The sequence below is a fragment of the Pteropus alecto genome, unplaced genomic scaffold (genome assembly GCF_000325575.1).
Source record: "Pteropus alecto unplaced genomic scaffold, ASM32557v1 scaffold78, whole genome shotgun sequence".
Taxonomy (NCBI): Eukaryota; Metazoa; Chordata; class Mammalia; order Chiroptera; family Pteropodidae; genus Pteropus; species Pteropus alecto.
Window position 1 is genome coordinate 6,361,376 of NW_006443124.1, and position 21,370 is coordinate 6,382,745.

A 21,370-nucleotide genomic window follows, 5' to 3' on the forward strand; every position below is an offset into this window, starting at 1 on the left:
AGGCCAAGTGTCCACAACTAAGAACCACTAGTAAAACAATATTATAACCTTTAAAATAAAAGGCGGGCGGGGGGATGAAAACTCAAGAAGATGAAAATTCTTAGGAAACAGGCCAAAAAAGTGTTTTGCCCAGTATGTATTGGATTTTCTGTCATTGCTTTGAAAGGGCTTCTACTGATAAATCTGCAATTTCCTGCATCTACAATAATATTTATATATAGAAACTATAAAAGCTGGCTTGTACTGGTCGTTTTTATTTGATTAGAAAAAGAACCTCTCGCTTCAGTATGTGTAGAGTCACATTCAATGCTTGCATTCAGGAACTTGTATATCCATAAATAAATTGCAAATATCCATACAAATTTTGCAGATGTGGGTAAAAATAAAAACAAATATTCTTAAAACTATTTATGAGTATAGAAATGCAGATATGATGTCAATGAGAATTGTGAAAGGAAAGTTTATTATGGAATGCTATAGAAGGAAAGGCTCTGAAAACCTTCACTAAATCAGCTCCATGACTGGGCTTCTTGCTCCACCCATCCAGATCAAATAAATTTTGATTCTGGCTTTTTTGAAAAGAATTTTTATAAAACCTAAAATCTCAAAGTCAGGCAATTAATTACTACCTTGTATTCAATCATGTAATTTTTGCAAAGGAATTTGTATTTGAATATGTCAATTTACATGAAAACTCTCATTTGGAATATAAAAATTCTTTCCTAGATCCTGAGTTATACACTCTTCTTTTTTATTTTCTTTTGGTACTACTTTTGCATGTGTTTCATACACACAGAGCCACGGCATATTCCTTTTAAACAGTTTTGTTCAATTCTTAAGCAACAACTAGGAAGTATGCCTTTGTTGTACAGGTGTGTTATACTGGTATGGAGGAGTTAAGATTTCCCTTCTAAAGAATAAACGGAGGCTTTTAAGATTCAAATAGTCACTATTACTGTCAGAAATTCCCAATGTAATAAAACTAATTGAGCACACTGTGAATACAGGAAATGTTCTATCATTTACCTATAAGTATTTCTAAGGTCAAAAGAAAAAAATCTATTAGTGTTGAAATACAACAAAGTTTAGATCAATTTCTCAATTTAAACTAAAGCAAATATTTGCTAGTGTAACTTAATATGTGACAAAGTAGTATTTCAATTCAGTAGGGGGGAAAAAAGATGGTTTATTAGTAAATAGTACAGATATAAATCACTATCCAATTGGAAGAAATATAAAGTTGTAGCACTTACCTCACACCAATCAGATGAAAGAATATGATATAATGAATGTGTACATCAGTTTAGCTAGTCTGAAACGTTATTTCCCAGAATTCCTTCCTTGCATATTTCCAGGTTAATCTGGACCACATGAGATTTGGAAGGTAGAAATAAAGTCATCAATAATCTTTTTCATTCTGGGAAGGTAGGTACAGCTACAAGATGCTGTTGCTGCAAAGTCATAAACATTGCTGCTTTTCTGTTGGATCACTCTGTTAGCATGGGCAGCAACTAAGACCACAACTCCTATACGATTTTAATCTTCAGCTTTTGACTTGGTCAAGTGCATATTTAAATCTGTGATAAAAGGAGTCATCATTTTCCTCGGGAAACTTCTATCATCACTGTTGGAGGCCTGGCTGTAGTTAAGAGGCCAACAGGAATTCCAGACTGTTCTTATGGGGTCCAGCTCATGTTCCAGAGTAAATAATCCTTCATATGAAACATTTTCTCATACTGACTGCATGCCCTGCTAACTTCGGGGCCCCAGCACCAGATGCAAAAGTAACAGCCTCACATAAACTGTTTAATCTGTTTCTATGATCGCATAATGTCAAATAGCTAAAATAAATCCCTTATGTATCTTTCATAATTGCTCTGCTTCTGTGATTGAACTCTGAGTGACACAAAGATATACGTATAAGTAATCTAAGGTGAAGAAGGCATTTTTACCCCCAAATAGGAAATTCTTTAGTCATAAAACAAAAGATAAACACGCATTTATGAAAATTAAAAAAACTTAGATATGGTGAAAAGAAAAAGAAAAGCCATATGCAAAGTCAAGAGACAAATGACTTATTTAGAATATATGCAATGCAGATGGCAGATATTAGGTTAATACATAAAGAGCTCCAGCTCCCCTCTTCCCAAAAAAGATACACAAGCCATTAGAAAAATGAGCACGGGTATGAACAGACAATTCACAGAAGAGCAAATCCAATCGCTAGACAAGTACATAAGAAGATTATTTGAATTCAAAAGTGGTCAGGGATATTCAAATTAAAGTAATAATGAGCTATTACTTTGTATCTATCAGATTAGAAAAATTAACACCTGTCAGGATATAAAGAAAAGGCTATTATCTTATACTGGTGGTAGAACTGCAACTAATTTAGCCTTCTTTGGAAAATAATCTACCAACAACATCCATTCGAATAAAAATATATATGTACCATTCAACTCTGTAATTCCATAGAAATAAAATCCAGAATCTATCTCACAGAACTGAAGCACAAACACAGGTAACTGCAACATTGTTCATGGTGCTTAAAAATATTTTAAAGCAAATGCTTGCAGGAAGAGGGGTGTTGTTGAATAATTGATAGTATATGCACATCATGAAATATTACTCAGCAATTAAAAGATTAGAGGTAAACCAGAAGAACTGAAAGGATTTTAATAAGGTATTGTGGAAAAATAAGATACAGGTTTGTAAATGTAATTCCACTTTGATCAAGCAAACACTTATGCAAAAAAATCTATTGGGGGGATGGAGATTGGTGATCTATTATATAAGCACAGGAAAGTATGGAGATACTCATATCAGACTGCTAAACACTGGTTCCTTAGGAGAGGAAGATGTAAGGTAGGGGAAAGCTCTAAGTGGAAGGAGAGGGAAAAGAAGGAAATAAGAAGACTCAGCATGGGTATATAGATCCCACTTATGGAAAAGCTGTGGGTATGTATGTGAATTTAAAGAGAGAATTATCTTTGCCTATATACATTTTTATATCACATAGTTGCACTTGTTACAAGTGAAGCCTAATTTCTTATGATTACAATATTTTAAAAGGCAATAAAGGCTCTAGGAAGGAACTATAATTGAACTATAGTGGTATCAATTTTACTGGGTCTTAGAAAGTAAGTGACAAACACGTAAAAAGAAAAAGAAGCAAAAAATGGAAGAAAAATGAAGGCACTGGAAAAGAGGATGTACAGTGGATAAGTGGTTGGAATCATTGTCCTGGAATGCTGCCCAAAAAAGAAGTGAAATAAAGTACCTCCCTGAGCTGAGCCTGGAAGCAGGAAATGCTGATATGGATGGAGGAGATCTGGCTATTGGCCTACATTCCCATATGCAAGGCTTATATTCATGGGAATGTACTAAAGCACTGTTAAAAATATTGAAATATTACTCTCTCACACACACACACACACACACACTCACTCACTCACACAGTTTAAAAGGTTAATGACAAGCCTGGTAGAGGCCTCCGGAATTCTGTTCCAGCACTCTAGCACTACTGACTGGGTAGCATCCATGTTAACCAGATGTACATATACTGAATATCTCTACTGCATATATAGGCAGAAATCATTTATCCCCACAATGACATCATCATAGTCCACCTTTGCCCACAGGCAATGTAACATCACTTGCCATGAAGATCAGCTGCCATGATCAAGGAGACAACCTCCAGAGGATGTGAGACCAAGGGCCACAGAAACCCTGGGGTCAGAGATCAGGCACAACAGTTCCCAGAAGGATTGGAAGAAAAGTTCAGGAGCCCAATAAATAAAACAAGGCAACGTGGGCTCTCCTCTCCTGACTATTATCTATGATATGCTCTAAGACAGAATATTTTGTGAAATTATCCTAACTCTGAACTTCCCAAGCAAACATCACTGGTAACAACACACTGCATATTTTTTTACTGACCCAAAGAAAAGAGTACTTATTGTTTATTAGACAGTCTTCTTTTTTCCTAGAGCATAACATGCCAGTTTCCATCATGGCTTTAGGTAATGCTCAACAGCCCCTAAACTGAATGTAAAAATTCTTTGTGCATGGCTAAAGTTAAAGGTCCAGTATTAGAAAGCAGAAACTACTATAAATCACCAAAAATGATTAGGCTTTACTGGGGTTTTCCTAAATTTTTATAGTAGCAATTGATAAATTTTAAATCTGTAGAGGTACCACCTGTGAGACTCTCAAACCAGAAAAGTATCACTGAAAATTGAGAAAACAAATGAAGGTTTTCTGGACAAGAACCAGGGGCAAGAGTTAAAGACCGTACGAACTGTCAGATATGCAAAAGTGAAAGAGACTAGTGAAATAATAAAATCTTCAAAGTTATTACAGTGAATGAAGACTACTTTAAACTATTTATGATAAAGGTAATAAATTATGAAGTGTAAAGAGATCTGACACTCATGCCTATTGGCTATGTAGATAATACACTAAGGAGTGCTATCATTAATAATAATTATTTGTTAAATAGAAGAAACCTCAATGTCATACAGAATAGCCAATAACAGAGCAACTAATAAGTAACCTAAGGCTACTCAATCTCACTTGGATAAGAAGCAATTCAGACATGAAACAAGACATAATGATTACATTCCAGACCTGTGAGGACTTCACTGCAATAGGGGACTATATAACCTGATGCCAGTAGAGAGAACAGGAATAGAGGTCTCTAAGATTAAATGTCTAAGAAGGAAGCGGGAAAGCAAAGGCGGACAGGAAACAGCATCTTAGGAGTAAAAGTGAATGCTCAAGGTTTTGGCCAAAGGAGGGGGAGATAGAATGATATTTGGGCCATAAGAGCAAAGTATACATAATATTTAGGAAAATATTTTTAAAAGAGAAAAACAGAATAAGTCAGAAAATTATCTTAGTAAAGCCTGTTTTACAATCAAGTAACTCTCAATACAGACAGACATGCAATCTTTGACAAGTATGTGTATGTTTGTGTGCGTGCTTGAGTGTATCTATATAAAATATTTCTGGAAGGAGCTGTAACAAACTGTAAGGAGAGAAACTGGGTGGCCAGAGAATAGGAATGAGAAGGAAATTTATATACACTCACTATATACTCCTTTATGCCCTTTTAATTTTGAACCATATAAATATATTACCTGTTTTAAGAATTTACAAAATTTATTAGGTGTTAAGAAATAAAGCAGCCATAGGATCTTCTCAGCTCAACGATAGAGACCTATTTCAAAACAAACCTATGAAGAAAGCCAACATATGAAACATGTTCCCATCACTCCTAGCTTTAGTGTTATTTCTAAAGCAACTAACCATTAATCCAATGAGCAAGTTCACAGATAACATCTGTATGTAACTCTGTTCATAGTGCCTAAGTGAAGAGTGATGATGCCAGCCAACCCACATGCCTCACTTCTAAGTCTGCCAGGCTTAACTATAAAGATTTTTCCTAATAAAATTTTTCTCTTCAGCCATTTCAGAGCTCTAAAGAGAAAGATTGTAACATGAAAGGGACAGAAACCTACTAGACCTCACACTACCTATTTTCCAGTGTCTTTTTATATTACATAGACAAAGCCTAAACTTACTGTTTTTGGTTAATTATTAACCAGCTCTAGGGTATGTAAACTCTCTTAAACAATAAGCTATTAGGTTTATTAATAAGACCAGAATAAATCTTACTCATACTACTACTTTCCTCCAGTGCTAGAAAAATGTTTTAATAACTCGAGAGAAAATGTAAATACAACTTGTAGAAAATGAATGAGAAAAGAAACTATATGGGTAGTTACAGTATTCAAATAAAAAAAAAATCTATTTCAAATACAATCATCAAATAAATCCAAAATGAGTGGGAAAGAATAATGGAGATTTTATACAGAGATGCCTACACAAAACTTAATTGAGAGAATGAACATCGACGATAAGAGCCTCCCTTCCACACGCCAGATAACTGAGAATTAACCATAAAGAAATATACCAGACCCAAGCAGAATGTACATTTTAACAATAAAGAGAACATATTATGAATCTGGGAATAAGGCCACCAACTTCAGGCAAGACTGTTAAGACAAATGGAGAGCAATAAAATAACCTCGGCCGCACAGGCAGCAGGGACACACTTGCTAAAAATTAATATAGTCTTTAGACATTATTATCAGAATGCACATAAAAAAGGGAAAGTACACCATATGTATTTGACTATTCCTGAAAGAGGAGAGATAAGGGGATGGAGAGAAGGAATTAAATTATTTCACTCAGTGGAATGAGAAATGCTCCTATTCTAAGAAACCACTGGAAAGCAGAACACCTTAAAATATAAAAATAGAGATCCTGAAGTTTTAAACCATTCAAAATACTGAAATTTGTTAGCAATAGAAGTGGTAATAGTAGCAGTAGTATTAACAGCTTGGGCTGTTTTCTACCCTCCCAACCATGCTGTATACGTATAACACACTATCATCATCCCCAACTCCATGTTGAGGCAACTGAGACTTAGGGGAATTTAGGTAACTCTTTATGCTTAGTACAGCTGTAAAGAGCTAGAACAATGTCATTCCACGGAAAATCCCTTCGATGAGAAATTAATCTTAATACCAACTGTCTATACATAGTAGTAATATGTAATTCAAATCTCTCTGGAGGGAAAACAAAGCTTCAAATTAGGTAGAGTTTACCACCTCAGAAGCAGGGCCACTATATCCCAGGTAAGCAAAGAGGATTTTAAAGATAGAGGAGCCACTTGATTTACCTCTGGAAATGTAGGTAAAAGGAACCACCCTGGATAACTTCACAACTAATGAGAGATATACCGCCTATAAAATCTGTCATTTGCAGCTTCTACATTCAACTCCTCAGTCTCAAATAAAGAAACACCAACTTCATTAGTACCAAGCTCCAAGCAGCAGTAATAGAACAAATATTTTCTTTTTATAATTCTCTGAAAATTTACTTGGGGCAGCAAAGATATGCTCCATCACCCAGAATATCAATTTAGAGAGAGATTCCCTCCCCAAAATAGACTTCACAACCACCTGCCCACACTGATCTGAGTGTGACTGTCTACCAAAACAGATCTTTCTTACTTCCTGACATAGTACTTAAAATTTCCCATCAGGCTTCTCTTTGAGGATTTTCTTTCAAAAAAAAAAAAAAAAAGAATGCAAATACCACAAATAAAGCAATGGTAAAAAGTCGAGGAAAGGAGTAATACCTGACTTTTTCAACTGACACTTTGACTAAGAAATTATGACAGCTAAAAAAGAAATGTTTTCAGTTTTCCCCCGTGCTGTAGAAAAAGCTTAAGAAGAATTTCAGAAATCCCTTCTCTCATATGAGTTTGTTTTTGGTGCATTTTACAGTTTGGTCTGGTAGCAAGTACTAGTAGATAAATGGAACTGACTACACAGCAAGTAAACATTAATGGGAAAACCCTAGAAAGAAGTCATTATGGTTTATGTGACCCCTTGTTTGTAGCTGTAATTTTATTTTATGTACACAGATTGGAGTAAGACTTACTTTCTGCTCATAAGGTTGTTGCTGGCTTCTATGATGGAATTGAACGAAACCTCAAGATCACTGAAAACTGTGAGGAGGCTGCCAACTCTGGCCTACACTTCACCAGAGAAAAGGCCAGTGGACCCTTGGGTTCACCAAAAATTGGTAGATTTGCAGCTTAGCTCCGCTGGGCAGCAGTAACTTCTATAGCATCAGCCATGCTAGTCTGGTAGGTGCATCACAAAGACAAAGAAAAGCCTGTGTAAGGTGAACCAAAATCCATGCTGTTGAGCTACAAGTATTAATCACAAAAGTAAAAAGAGCAAAAATCTATTGTAGGTAAACAAAGAAATTAATGTTGCTTAAAATAAGCCAATTCACTTAAAATTTCTACTATGCCGCAATTCCTTCCAATTCAAGTGGGCCTAGAATATAGCTATGAGATATTACTATATATTTATGAGCACTATTATTTCAACACAAATCCAATACATTCCCGACCACAATAAAAATCTAAAAAGACTATGTAATTAATATAAAAGCTGATTCCTCTCCATAGTTATTACAAATTCCAGGTAATCATATGCAGAATCTCCATATAAAAAGTATTTTTAAATGTGATAATTTAAAGACCAACAATATGCATATTGTATAGATCCCACCACTTTTTCAGAGACAAAACAAAAATGAAAAATAGCTTAAAATGATACAAGTTCTATACTTGACTTGAGTTTTTGAACTACTTTTGATTCAACAACCCTTAACATGACATAGTCATAATTTAAATAAAATAGTCACAGAAAATTGCGGGCCATTAGTCTGTTAAGTACAAAGACAGGAGATTAAAGAGGCCAACTTTGTGCACAATGTAGGCTTTTAATGTAGCCAGTTATTCTGATGGCAATAATGGACATGGGCCTCATTTCAAAATGAGAGCATTCTTTACTTCATATAAGATAAACAAATTGCCTTGACTCTTATAGGAAGTATAATTTAAAATACTCAGCACATCATTAGCATACATACATGTGAAACAGCATGTGATATTTTTAAACAGCTTTGTTAAGATAATTCATATACAATTCACCCAGTAAAGTACACAATTCAATGTTTTTTAGTATATTCATAGGTATGTGCAACCACTACCATTAGAACATTTCCATTGTCTCAAAAAGCAACCCTGTACTCTTTAGCTATCATATCTTTGCACGTAAATATTTAAGTGCTAAATATCCAGGACATGTTGAACATACTTGATTTTAAGTTTAAAAGCTCTAAATTTATTGTCTTCTTAAAAGTAATTTTCAGTATTCAGTCTAAATTTGTTTCTTATACCTCCAGTATCGCAAAACTTATCTATTCTCTTTGAAGGCTCTTCAGAAAATTCCTATTTGTGAAAAAGAATACAAAGGTAATCAAAACTCTAGAGTACACCCCCTCACACATATGAATGCACCGCTTTTTAGCACTTACCCAAAAACACTTTTTTAAGATACATAAAATCGAAGCCCATAAACACTTTTTTAAATGTTTCTAATGTTACATACATGGCAAATACAAACCCTCATTCTGTGGCACATGCCTTTTTCTGGGTTTAGAAAAGTAGAAACAGGCTCTTTATCCAACTATGCTGAACTTAACAGGCCCTTAGACACTCTCTTCCTCCACCCACATTAAATATATACCGCCTAAAACTGTTGATTCACCGGATTCTCAGCTGCCGAAGAAAGTAGACTAGCTTAGTGTTTGACATTTCCTTTTGGCAGTCATTAGCCTTAATGTGTCACTGTCTAGAGGCTAAATGGAATAGTTTCACTCCTTTCTACTTTAGCAGGTTTTCTTGGGCCTGAAGAAATGTATCAAAGGCTAAATCTACCCTACAAGAAAGCTGCCAATTGGAGAAGTTATAATATAAAAATAATAATATGATCAAAATACCTCTCTCTATAAAACCCTTATCACTAGGGTCTGAGCAGTAACTTTATACACATAAGCAAATTAAAGAAGAAAAAGAAAACATTTCCCAAGACCTCTGGCAATGTTAGTTACTCAGTAACAGGAGGAAAGAGGACTATTTCTAGCCAGTCTTCTTTGTAAAATGGTTCTTCAATGGTTCTTCATTCTCACTGAGACAAGAGGTTTGCCAATCCCAGTACATTAATTCCCTATTCTAAATCTATTAGTTTCTCCCTTCGCCCACTCCTCAATGCCAATCAATGCCAATCCTATCTTTCTGGCTTTGTATATCCTATTTAACATAGTTTTACACTTGCTCCAGTGCTTTATAATAAAACAATTTCATTTATTTTTCTTTTTTAAATCTCCATTGTACTAGTATTCTCTCTTCCAAGCCAGATCTCCTTGTTCTTATTTTTGCCCACAAAAACAGCACCAAAAAAAGAAAAACAGAGAAAGACAATAGTGGATAGTATGTTTATATTCAAACAAGGCTTCTCTAGCTATAGGCCATGTCTTAATAACAGCAAGAGTAAGAATCTGAAATCATGCTGGCTAACAAAATAGTGTTTAAGCCACCTAAAATTGTGTTTAGGCAACTTCTCAATAGGAAACCTGCAGAAGACAAATTGTGCCCCCACCAAAGCCCTAATTACTGCCATTTATTAAATTCCATTCAATCAAAGTTTAGTTAACAACAATGTAACCATCAGTACTAAATTATATAATAGTCAAGTAGATAAGAAGCAAAAGGGTTTTTACTATATGCATGATAGAGCTTTAAAAATATGACTCAGGACAGAAAGGGTTGTGATAATGCTTGAGGAATTAGACTATAGAATGCCTAGGTGATCAAACAATGACCATTTTTGACCTTAAAAAGTACTTACTATGAATTTAAGAAGACTCTGCATCATTCAATGACTATACTAGCTACACTCTTTTTGGAGAAACAAAGAATTCAAATCCAATATAGTGACAAAAGGTTTTTTACTTCAAGGACACAAGCTCACAATAAACCAAGCAGAGCTGGGCAACCGACTTTAGGAGAAGCCAAACAGGATACCTAGAATCCCCTCCTTAGCTAGTTGCACCATTCTCCGATCTCAAATACCCGACCTATTCTTACCCTCTATGCTGCCTATCTAATGCATAGCTGCTGCTCACCCACAAATTCGCTTTGCCATGACCCCTCATGACTCTGACTCCATTTAATGGCATAATTTCTTGCTTCAATTCCCATTTACTAACTGCATCATTTTCCCATTATTTCCCCTATACAAATTCCCAAGAGAATATAATTGGCCTAAGAGACATCACTGGTCAGCCTATGAACAAAGGTTTGAGAAGGGAGCTGGATAAGGTAAAACAAGGCCTTTCTGAAGCTGCAAGACACAAATCCTCCTAGAAGGGCTGTAAACATGACAAGAACTTTGCCTTTAAACATCTAACATATTGACACCTATTCAAATAACCACAATGATGATACATATTATCTTTTTAAAACTTTTTATTATGGGACTTTCCAAACATATCCAAAAGGACCGAGAATTATATATGAATTTCCTTATGCAACATTACCAAGCTTTAACAACCATCAATTTTCTGCTTTCTTGTTTCATTTATCACCTGTTAGTTTTTTTGCTGGAATATTTTTAAACAAATCTAAGACACTGTGTCATCATAAGGCATTCTCTTCTATGTACCATTCCCCATAAATCTGTTTGTATCTAGATGTTCAAATCTTGTCAAATCTCGAGGATTAAAAGAACTACCAAGACTAAAAACCTCAAAGCAAAAATATAATAACTAACTTTCATCATCAGAACCTTAACATTAATGTAATTCTTGATTGATTTTAAGACAATGGCTTGATTAGTTTTAAGAAAGTGGCTAACTTTGCACTGGCTGGGAAAACCTAGTCAAAAAGAATAGATTTAGTTTCTAGAGTGTGCCAAATAAGAGCTAGCAAATGGAGTCAGTTTTTTAAAAACACTGTGACTAGAAATTTCAGTTTTAAAATTAGATTTTTTTCCCGAATGTTACAAAATTTAATATTGCTTTGAAAAAGAAAAATCCAACAACTGTCTTCCTAAAGCTTTGATTCCATTTCCTCAATTAAGAAATTTTAATAGTCTAAGAAAAATGAGCTTTGAAAAGGTGAGGGGAGCAATGGGATCATTTATCACAACAGAAATCACTAAATAAGAGTATATATGAACAACCAACTTTTAAAAACCAAACAATTTTCCCACATATAATGGCTTTATCTATTTTTCACCAATAATACAGAATCTGACAACATAAACAAGTGTTCTGCTTCTCAGCAATAAATATATTTATTTATTATTAGCTTTAAAGATTATAATTGAGTATCACTGGTCAAATATTTACGATTTTTCTTATAAAAGATTTCAGGTTACTTTATATCAGGTAATAAAAAGCAATGTACAGATAGACACAAGTACAAGAAAAAAAAAATTATTTTCATTCCTAGAAGATGAGTTTCATATTTGAATCTACAAAACCAATAATTCTCTCTCAAAGCAGGGAGAAGTAACTCAGGACAAGTATGCTCTGGAGTTAAATTTAGAGGACAATTAGCAAGGAAGTCTTGAAATAAGATGCCACACTGCATTCTACTTGGTATACTATTTACAAACTGCAAATTATAAAACCAAAAGTTAGAATATCTGCAACAGAATAAAACCAGAACAAGACAATCCTTTCAACATATCTTAAAATAATACTCGAAAGACAATTTACTGCCCACTTTTGTTTCTGCATAAAGGACACATCTTCCTTATAGTATGTCTCTCTAATTCATGCCATTACAAAAAGGTCCTAATGCCATTTTCAGTGAATGACCAAACAAAATCAGTTCTCAGCAGTCTTTGGTTTTAAATATCCAATATCTCTCTTTAAAATAAATAAGCTATTTAGTGACTATTAAGTACTTACTTAGCAGTCATCAGATGTGAACAGATTCACCCAAATAAAAAGAATAAGAACATTCAGAGAAGAAAACCATCACATTCCACAAATTTTCACCCCTCTATTTTTATATTATGACTAAGAAATATTTTTTAAAAAAGTAACTTTGAGGAGAGCCTTGAAATCAGAGAAAAGGAAATTTCCTGGCAGACAGGGCAATCTATCTGTCTCTTGCAAGAAGTTTGGAAACTCGATGATTTTTTATTTATTACCTTAAGTCCTCTAAAATACCTAATTAAAAAATTAAGATCAACGAATATAAAATATTAGGGCAGAATGTTATGATTAATAAACTTTTACATTTTGTTTCATATGAGCATTCTATTGTAAAATAAACAACTTCCCAAAACACCTAGTTTGCTACATTTAAGCAATTACAACATTTTAAATGAATCAATTTCTTATCAACACATGACAACCTTGCCAAAAGTAAAGCCTATTCCTTGGGCCAAAAAGAATAAATGAGGAAGAAGGAAGTGCAACTATATTTCCTAATACCAACCTGCACATGTATAGCAATTGATAATTTCACATCGAACATGGTATCCCCGCCAACTCCAAATGAGGAAAAAGACCCTTATCAGCTGTGATAAGATGCTTGAACTACAAGATCTTGCAGACTGGTGGTGGGGACTGCCAATATGAGTCTTTGCTACAAGCACAGAACAAGGAATGGAGCTATCACACAAAGCCAAAAAAACCTGCAGCAAGAGACAGGAAAGCAGCCTTAGTCTGCCTATCCAGATCGCCATTCACCTTGTTCTTGGCTACGTTTCATTTTCTGCTCTTTTGTTTCAAAGTATTTTGATATTTTTTGCAAAACCACCACCATTACCTCACTGTCATTATTTTACTTGGTCTTGTTGAGTGGTGCTCTGTGCCTTTTAACAAGGTCGGGTAGAGGGGCAGCTATTAGTGACCCCATTTCACAGTTGAGAAAGCACCACTGAGAAAGCAGAAAGGTTACTTAGTCAAGCTTTAATGAGTCCTATTCTATGGAAGCATCATCTATTCTCCATCTTCCATGGCATCACATGTGAAGAGCACCAGCAGGAGTAGCTCTGGACTGAAAATCAGGAACTTCTCAAGTGTTCTTAGCTATGATCATGGCCAAGTTACTTTTCTAGTTTTAGGCTATTGGGAAAATGGGTGGTTAGATTTTAGCTCTGGTTAAGATAGAGGTAAACATATTCCACCCTGTCTATCCCACTGAATGTAACTATGGACAGAACTGAAACAAGAAAAGGCCAAATCCACAATTATAGTTGAAAAGTACAACACTAGTCTCTCAGTAATCACCAGAAAAAGCAGACCATAAATAAATAAATAAGATATAGAATTCCATCAACACAAAAAAATATATTCTTTTGAAGTGCAGATAGAACATTCACAAAGGTAGCACTACTGGGTCATACAACAAACTTCAATAAACAAAATAAGTGAAATCAGACAAAGTATGTTCTCTAACCATACTGAATTCAAATTAAAACTAGAAATCAATAACGGAGACATAAGAAAATCTCCAAATACTTTAAAATTAAACAACATACTTCCAAATAATCCACTAAACATTTTGACAAAAATGAAAATACAATATATCAAAGTTTATGAGATGCAGACAAAGCAAGATTTATATGGAAATCCACCCTAAATCTTTACATTTAAAAAGAGGAACAGTCTCAAACCAATAACCTAAATTCCCACTTCAAGAAACTAGAAAAGGAAGGAAATAAACCCAAAGGAAACAGAAGAAAGGAAATAACGAAGGGCAGAAATCAGTGAAGTTGAAAATGGGAAAAAAAAAAATCGATAAAACCAAAATCTGGTTCTTTCAAAAGATCAAAAGAATTGATAAACCTGAAGCCAGATTGACAAAGGAAAAAGAGAGCTGATACAAATTACTAACATTATGGATGAATTAAAGAATATGGCTACAGACCCCTCCACAAATATTAGGATAATAAGTGAATGCTACAAACATTTCTTTGCATGTAAAATTTAACTAATTGGATAAAATGAACCAATTCCTTAAAAACCACAAACTTCCAAATTTTATAGGAGAAACAGATAACCTAAACAATCTTATAGCCATTAAAGAAATTGAATTTGTAATTTAAAACCTGTGAAAAAATTAGTTGGCCGGACTAGATTTTAGGCTCAACAAACTTCTGAAAAAGGCCAGACAACAAATATTTCAGGTTTTGGGGTCCATTTGGTCTCTGTCACAACTACTCAACTATTCTATTATAATAGAAAAGCAGCCATAGGTGGTAAGTCAACAAAATGGCCTTGGCTGTGTTCCAATAAAAACTTTTATGTACCAAAATAGGTGGCAGGCCAGATTTGACCTGAGATCTATATTTGTTAACCCCTGCACTAGATAACTAATATCATTTCTATATTCTAAATTTTACAATTCTATACTTCCATGGTCAAAAATCACTTTGATATATAGTTCAAGAAAAGGATAATACAAATACTTTCACAGAGGTAACTGTTTTGATCAAGACTTGTTAGAAATGTACACTACAGTATACAAACAAAAAAAAATACAACTCATCACTTCAGTCAAACTAGCCTTGAATGAATGTTACCTCAAAAAGATGATTCAAGACCTTACTGAGATGAAAAATTCTCAATTTTCCCATATTAATAGAGCTCTGAAAATATAGTATATGATTATAAACAAAATTTAAAAATCCAAGACACATACAACTAAGGGTCTAAGTTTATTTTGAAACTCTGTATCGTTATGGTCATAAGCTGGCAAAAATGTGGGGAAAATATAGAAGAAAATTTATATTGTTTATCATACCACCACCTAGTGATAATTACTAATATTATGATATATTTAGAGGTTATTACCTTTTAATCTAGAAACATTCTTTATATATGAAATCTTCAAGTCTGCCTGACGTCTAATGAACAGAAAGTAATTCCAAGAACAGTCTAACAGCAATCTTATGGAGGCTAAAACCCTATCCATCTGCAGCTTGACATTGGGCAGGTTTCCATGTCTGCTCCATCATCCTGATTTCGAGAGACCACTCCATTATTGCTCCATTAGGCCAGCACCATTTCATCTAATACATAAACATGCATCTTTTTGCATATAAAAGGTTAAGAATTTGCCAGTTAAATATTGCAATTCATAATGCTAGATACATAGGAAGTACCTCTTACAAAGCAGCACAAAATATATGTGGTGAGATGTCTTCTTCAGAGTTAAGAAGGTCTTTTAAACCTTTCACTCATAAAATCACACATTAATTTTTGACAAATAAGATTTTCAAGTTAAATAAATGCTGCTCTGTCAGGAGACGAAAGTTCTACATATGCTCAGATTTTGCATTCAATGCAACATCTATTTATATATAAAATCTCCCAAATATGCCAGGCAGATCACAGAAAAGCTTTCACTAACAAATCAATAAAATCATATTGAAGCAAAGCTACAGAACTATAGGGAAAGGGTAGAGGGGAGGGGTTTTTTTTGTTTAAAAAAAGCTACAGAACTATGGACTAGCAATACAGGTGTCTACTACACGAAAACCAATGGTTCAAACAAAGACGAAAATCGCAGCACACTGTAAAACAAAACTCAGCTACTGTAGCTGCACATGACAGAGCCAACTGAAACATCCATGATGTGCAAGTTAACTGCAGAGAGTCTAGCATGAGAGGATACACTAAAAAGCTTTCCCGTCCTGCTCACTTCAAGCATCTATAACAGACAGAGGTCTATCTTACTTAGTGTGGAATATTTAATTTCAGAACAGTTATTTATAAAAGTTATACAGTAGAAAACAACTGACCATTAAAGTTTATGATATAAAATTGTATATGCTGACTTGAAAGGATGTTCAATGATAAAAGTAGTAAGAGCTCAGACATTCAGGTCAGAGGAATCTGAGTTCAAATGTCAGCCATATGTATATGTATTTTTAAGCAAATAACTGGATTAAGGTTATTATGGGAGTAAAATAGTTAATAATGTATGTCTTATCACAACAGCTGGCATATGGTAAGCAGTGTAATACTACAGATAATATTTGTTAAAAAAAAGAAAAAGGAGAAACAGTAAGAAAAGATGTGTGTATACACATGTACACCCAGCATAGTCTGTAATGCTATACACTAAAAATAGGTGGTAGAATTACAGGTGAGATACATAATGAACACAGAATTCCCATAATTAGAAAAATATTAATCTATTCTAGTTTTGAAAATAAGAAAATGCAGCTAGAAAATAATGCAGTAACAAGCTCTCAGTGGAGCCCTTCCAAGGCTGGGAAACTCTGGCTATCCTAAAGTGATTCCAGGAAAGCATTTACAAAACTGAGATTAGCATCTAAATTAAGTGCTTCCCTTCATTATAATAACAATATATCTTTGAAAGTGAACATTAACTGCATCCTCTTCATACATTCTACGTCAAACTATTATCCAAATCAAATAAAATTTTATACCTGATATATTAACGTAATGAAACCCCTCAAATACATGCCCTGTACAATACAAAAAATGTCCAGTTATTACATTCCTCTTTTAAGATCCTTCAGACACTGCATCCAATGTTTGGGGGCAAGAGCAAAGATAAAATTTATCCTTACGCACCATCATCCTCGCCGGGTCCTAAGCTGTTCCAATTTTATTCTGCCTAGAACTACAGTTTTAGGTATAGAAAATATAAGCTATATGTATGGATTACTGTGCCATTCTGGACATTCAAAGAAGCAGCTGATGCTAAACTCTTACCTACTCACCTTAGCTGGTTGGTTACTCAATAGTCAGAACTATCCAAGAGAAATATGATGCAAGCCAGAAATAAACTATATATATAAATTGAAAATATATATAAAATTTTAAATTTTCTAGTAGCCCCAAATTTTTTTAAAAGGTAAAATTAAGTGTAAGTATAGATTTTATTTAACTTGGTATATCCAAAATATTATCAATAAGGTATCACTGACATTTTATATCCTTTTCATATACTAAGTCTTTGAAGTCTGATGCATAGTTTATTCTTACAGTACATCTTCATTTGGACTAGTCGCATTTCAAGCACTCGATAGCCACATACAGTTACTGGCTACCACACAGGATGATACAAGCTAGAGCTACTCAAGCCCAAGGTGTGTGCTGCTTCTTACCCATTACAAGCCCTAACTCTAGTCAGTCAACATAAACCCATGAACTGCTGGGCAAGACTGCTCAGGCCAAAACTAAATGGAATTCATTTCAAAGATTGAGGGTCCTCTGTTTCAGATACAGTGTTAAATGTTTTCAGTTTGGGTTTTTTTGCGGGGGGGTGGGGGGGACAGTTATTTGATTTTTGAAGGGTCAGGGGTTGGAGGTGAATGTGGTAATAGAGGTAAATAAGTTTGGTCCCAATAAATTCTACCACTGGAAAAACAAAAGAAGAAAGCATTATTAAGGATCAGCATATCCCTCAGCAGAATGAAGAGTGTTAAAGAATTCGGCTGTATAAAGTACAGCGCTCTTCAGGAGGAGGTTTTTCAGTGGCACTGAAATAACTTCGGAGAACATTATAACCCATAAGTGGGCTCCAACGTCAGCTACATGTTTAAGGAACAAAAATTTTAACCCATTAGTTTGTTTTAATCCATTAGCCTAATAGTTTGAACCCATTATATAAATATTTTGTTTATATACAGAGAATATTAAAACAGTCAAAAACTATTTTAAAATTAAAAAACGCTATATAAAAGAAAGGGGAAAAGAACTGGACATACATATCCCTAAATGTTAACAGTTACAGTGATTTAGTAATTTAATGTACATGTATGACTTTCAATTATCAAAATATAGACAAAGTGGCAATAACTTTTTTTTCAAATTCAATTACATTTCCTTTTAATGTCAATCCATTTACCTTTAAACCTTTTCAGATTACGACACCCATCCAAGCTGTTTTACTTTCTCTAGAACCCTCACTGGCAGAGTAACCCTAGGCTGACAGGGCAGGAACAAATTAAACTTAACCACAATAACCGCATTTCATTTCAAGGAAACCTGAAAGTCATTTGTGCAGCTACAAAGATCAACTGAATGGTTAAACCTCTACTGTCATGTATCTGAGGCATTTCCATGTTAAGTAGGGAACAAATGCATTACTTTTAACATCAATATCTCTTAGAGCATCCTAAAGTAAGTTAGCAATAGAGCCAAGACTACCTTCCAACTCTTCAAGTCACAATACAAGCAGGAGATATAAGGCTGCTGGACTCCTGGCCCTTAGAACCTTTAAAAGGGAATTTGACCCTCATCTGATCAATTAAATTTAACTCCACTCTAATCTAAAATATCACTTTCACTCACTGCTTATTTCAGAGTACTTGGTTTAATTTTGTACAAATTCATGTATACTGAAAGAGCTGCAGGAAGTAGAGGTAAATCACCCATGGCCTCCTCTCTCATAACCTTCTAGAATTGTAAGGTCAATATGGGCAAGAATCTTTAGAGTTTTTTACTAATGAATCCTTAGAACTATGAATATCCAAAATTATTCATGTTATTCATCTCCCAGGTCAGCATGAGTTCATTAAGCAAAGCACTAAGTATGTCTTCTAGCATTATACTAGACTCTAAAAGAATATTTTTAAAACAGTTCCCATCTTTTACACACTTAAAACTTAGTTGCATAAATTACATGGTTAAAGGAAACAGTGTTAAGCAACAATTCAAGAAAGTAAACAATTAGTTGCAAAACTTCAAGCAAAGAAATAATGTAGAAATAATATAGAAAAGTGCAGTTTGAAATGGCCTGCAAAGAGATGGGAGGAAAAAAACATGGACCTTGAAGAAAGAACAGGTTAGGCTTAAACAGGTGAGAAGGGAATTTCAAAAACATAATGAACAATGTCCTACTGAAGGCATGAGCTTGGACTGGCTTGAGCAGGCGTAATAAATTAGAAAATGGAAAAAGTGAATAGAGCCTGGAATAAGGCAAAGGCAGTGGAGACAGAAAACGACAAATGCAACAGATCATCAGAGCAGTTCCTCTACCTTAACTGCACGTTGGAATCACTTGGAAACTTTTAAAAATACTGACACCTGGACCTCAATCCAGTAATTGACTTAACTGGGGTATACCTAAACATCAGGATTTGGGAGAGTTTCCCAGGGATTCTAATGTGCATCAAGTTAAGAATCATTGCCTTAGAGTAAAAAACAATGTAATACTTGATTAAGTAGCAACACAGGATGAGGAAGGAAGACTCAAATGATATGGAAAATATTTGAGAGTATATAGCTATAAAAATGACATTACTGAGAGAATCTAGGAAATGAAAAAAGTAAAAACATGTGAGCCCATCTGGACTTTACCACTGTCTACAAAGTTCTATGCCGTGAATGAGTTTTAGTTAATCCAGATTGTCTCAATTCTCTACATAAGAGAAATAATCAAAACTTAATGTGAACCATCTTTTAAAAATCACCCTAAAGATTCTTGCCTTTATTGATCTTAAAGAATATGAAATAAATGCTCCATAAAGTCCTCTCAGGTTTCCCAGCTAGAAATAATCTCATCCTCCTTGCAATTTTAGTAGTACCTACAATAACATTCTCAATAAATGCCCTGGAGAAAACCTGTTTCAGAAGGAAAGAATCAGTGCCTCAATCCTTTTACATAGTGCCCAGCATACTACTTTGCAAGTGATATATAATATGAACTGAGTGACAGGCAGACATTGTCAAGTTCTTCTAATTGTTATCAGAGGTTCTAAATGATTCTAATGTTTCATAAATAAGCAAAAATACATCCCCAGTTGCTTTTGCTTCTTGTAGACCATTTCGCTGCTCTAACCTTTCAAGTATGCTTCACTGTCCTCCCCCTTTATCCTCAACTCCATCACTTTTTGACAGGTCCTAGCCTGCTCACTGTTACTAAGTTGATATAGCAAACTAAATATTTTTTCTTTAGGAGAAACATGCCCAGACACTATCTTTTAAAATGTATTTCTGAACCTCAAGACAGTTTCTTTTAAAACTCCCACTATAATCGTTAAATTTCAGCCAAACATCAATCATTGTTTTAGTTTTCACTTACATAATAAAATGTTATGTAAGAGTGCTGTTACGGTCTTCTCCATGTCTTCCGTATAAATGACTGTTTCCCACCTTATATTTATGGCACAAACGGAAAGTACTATTTGTCTGATATTTCAGAAAGAATCAGGTTATGACTAGCCTGAAATCTAACCAATCCCAAGACTCAAGGGATATCTTGTAGACTGGTTAGGAAGCTCTAGTATGGAACAATGAGAACAGACTCACCACATAGTCTTCCCCACCTTTGGGACACCTTTGCACCACTTCAGCACTACACGTAACAGCAGATAACTGATCCACATGCATACCGCAAGTCCTTTGTTTCTCTGTATAAAACTTCAACGTTGTGACCCAGTCTTCAAATTATTCATTTTTTCTATTTTCTGCTCTTCAGGTTTAGATATGGTTTTTAAATATCTCCTACGTTTTCACTGTGACTTATCAACCAATTTTTCCATTTGATTTAACTAAGCCTCTAATCTCATTTTTCTGAGGTAGACTGCATACAATCAAAACATGGCAATGGCTTAAGAAAATTCAATATGCTTCACTAATTTCACAATATAGTAGAAACAAGATAAACACAGGGAAGCATTCATCTTCACCCTAGGAATTCCGTCATGACTCACTATTAATCTGTTCACTTATACAGGCATATAAGTAAACAAAGGTGTATGGGAAAAGAACTAATGAGAAAGTACCAAGATCTTTTCCTCAAAAGTATTAAATAGGGAAAAATCAAAAGTGAGAACTAATTTGTATTGTCCCTCTTCCCTTTAAAACGACTTTATATAATTTTTATCTCATTATTATTCCTTCTTTTCCACAGGCAAATATTGGGTACAAGGAC

At 34.4% G+C, this 21,370-nt stretch overlaps 1 protein-coding gene across 7 annotated transcripts in view; it reads right to left on the bottom strand.

The window, feature by feature from the left end:
- The window catches only part of CTNNA1 (catenin alpha 1), a 301,788-nt gene that overhangs the window by 71,270 nt on the left and 209,148 nt on the right, over positions 1–21,370 (bottom strand). The window lies entirely within an intron of this gene.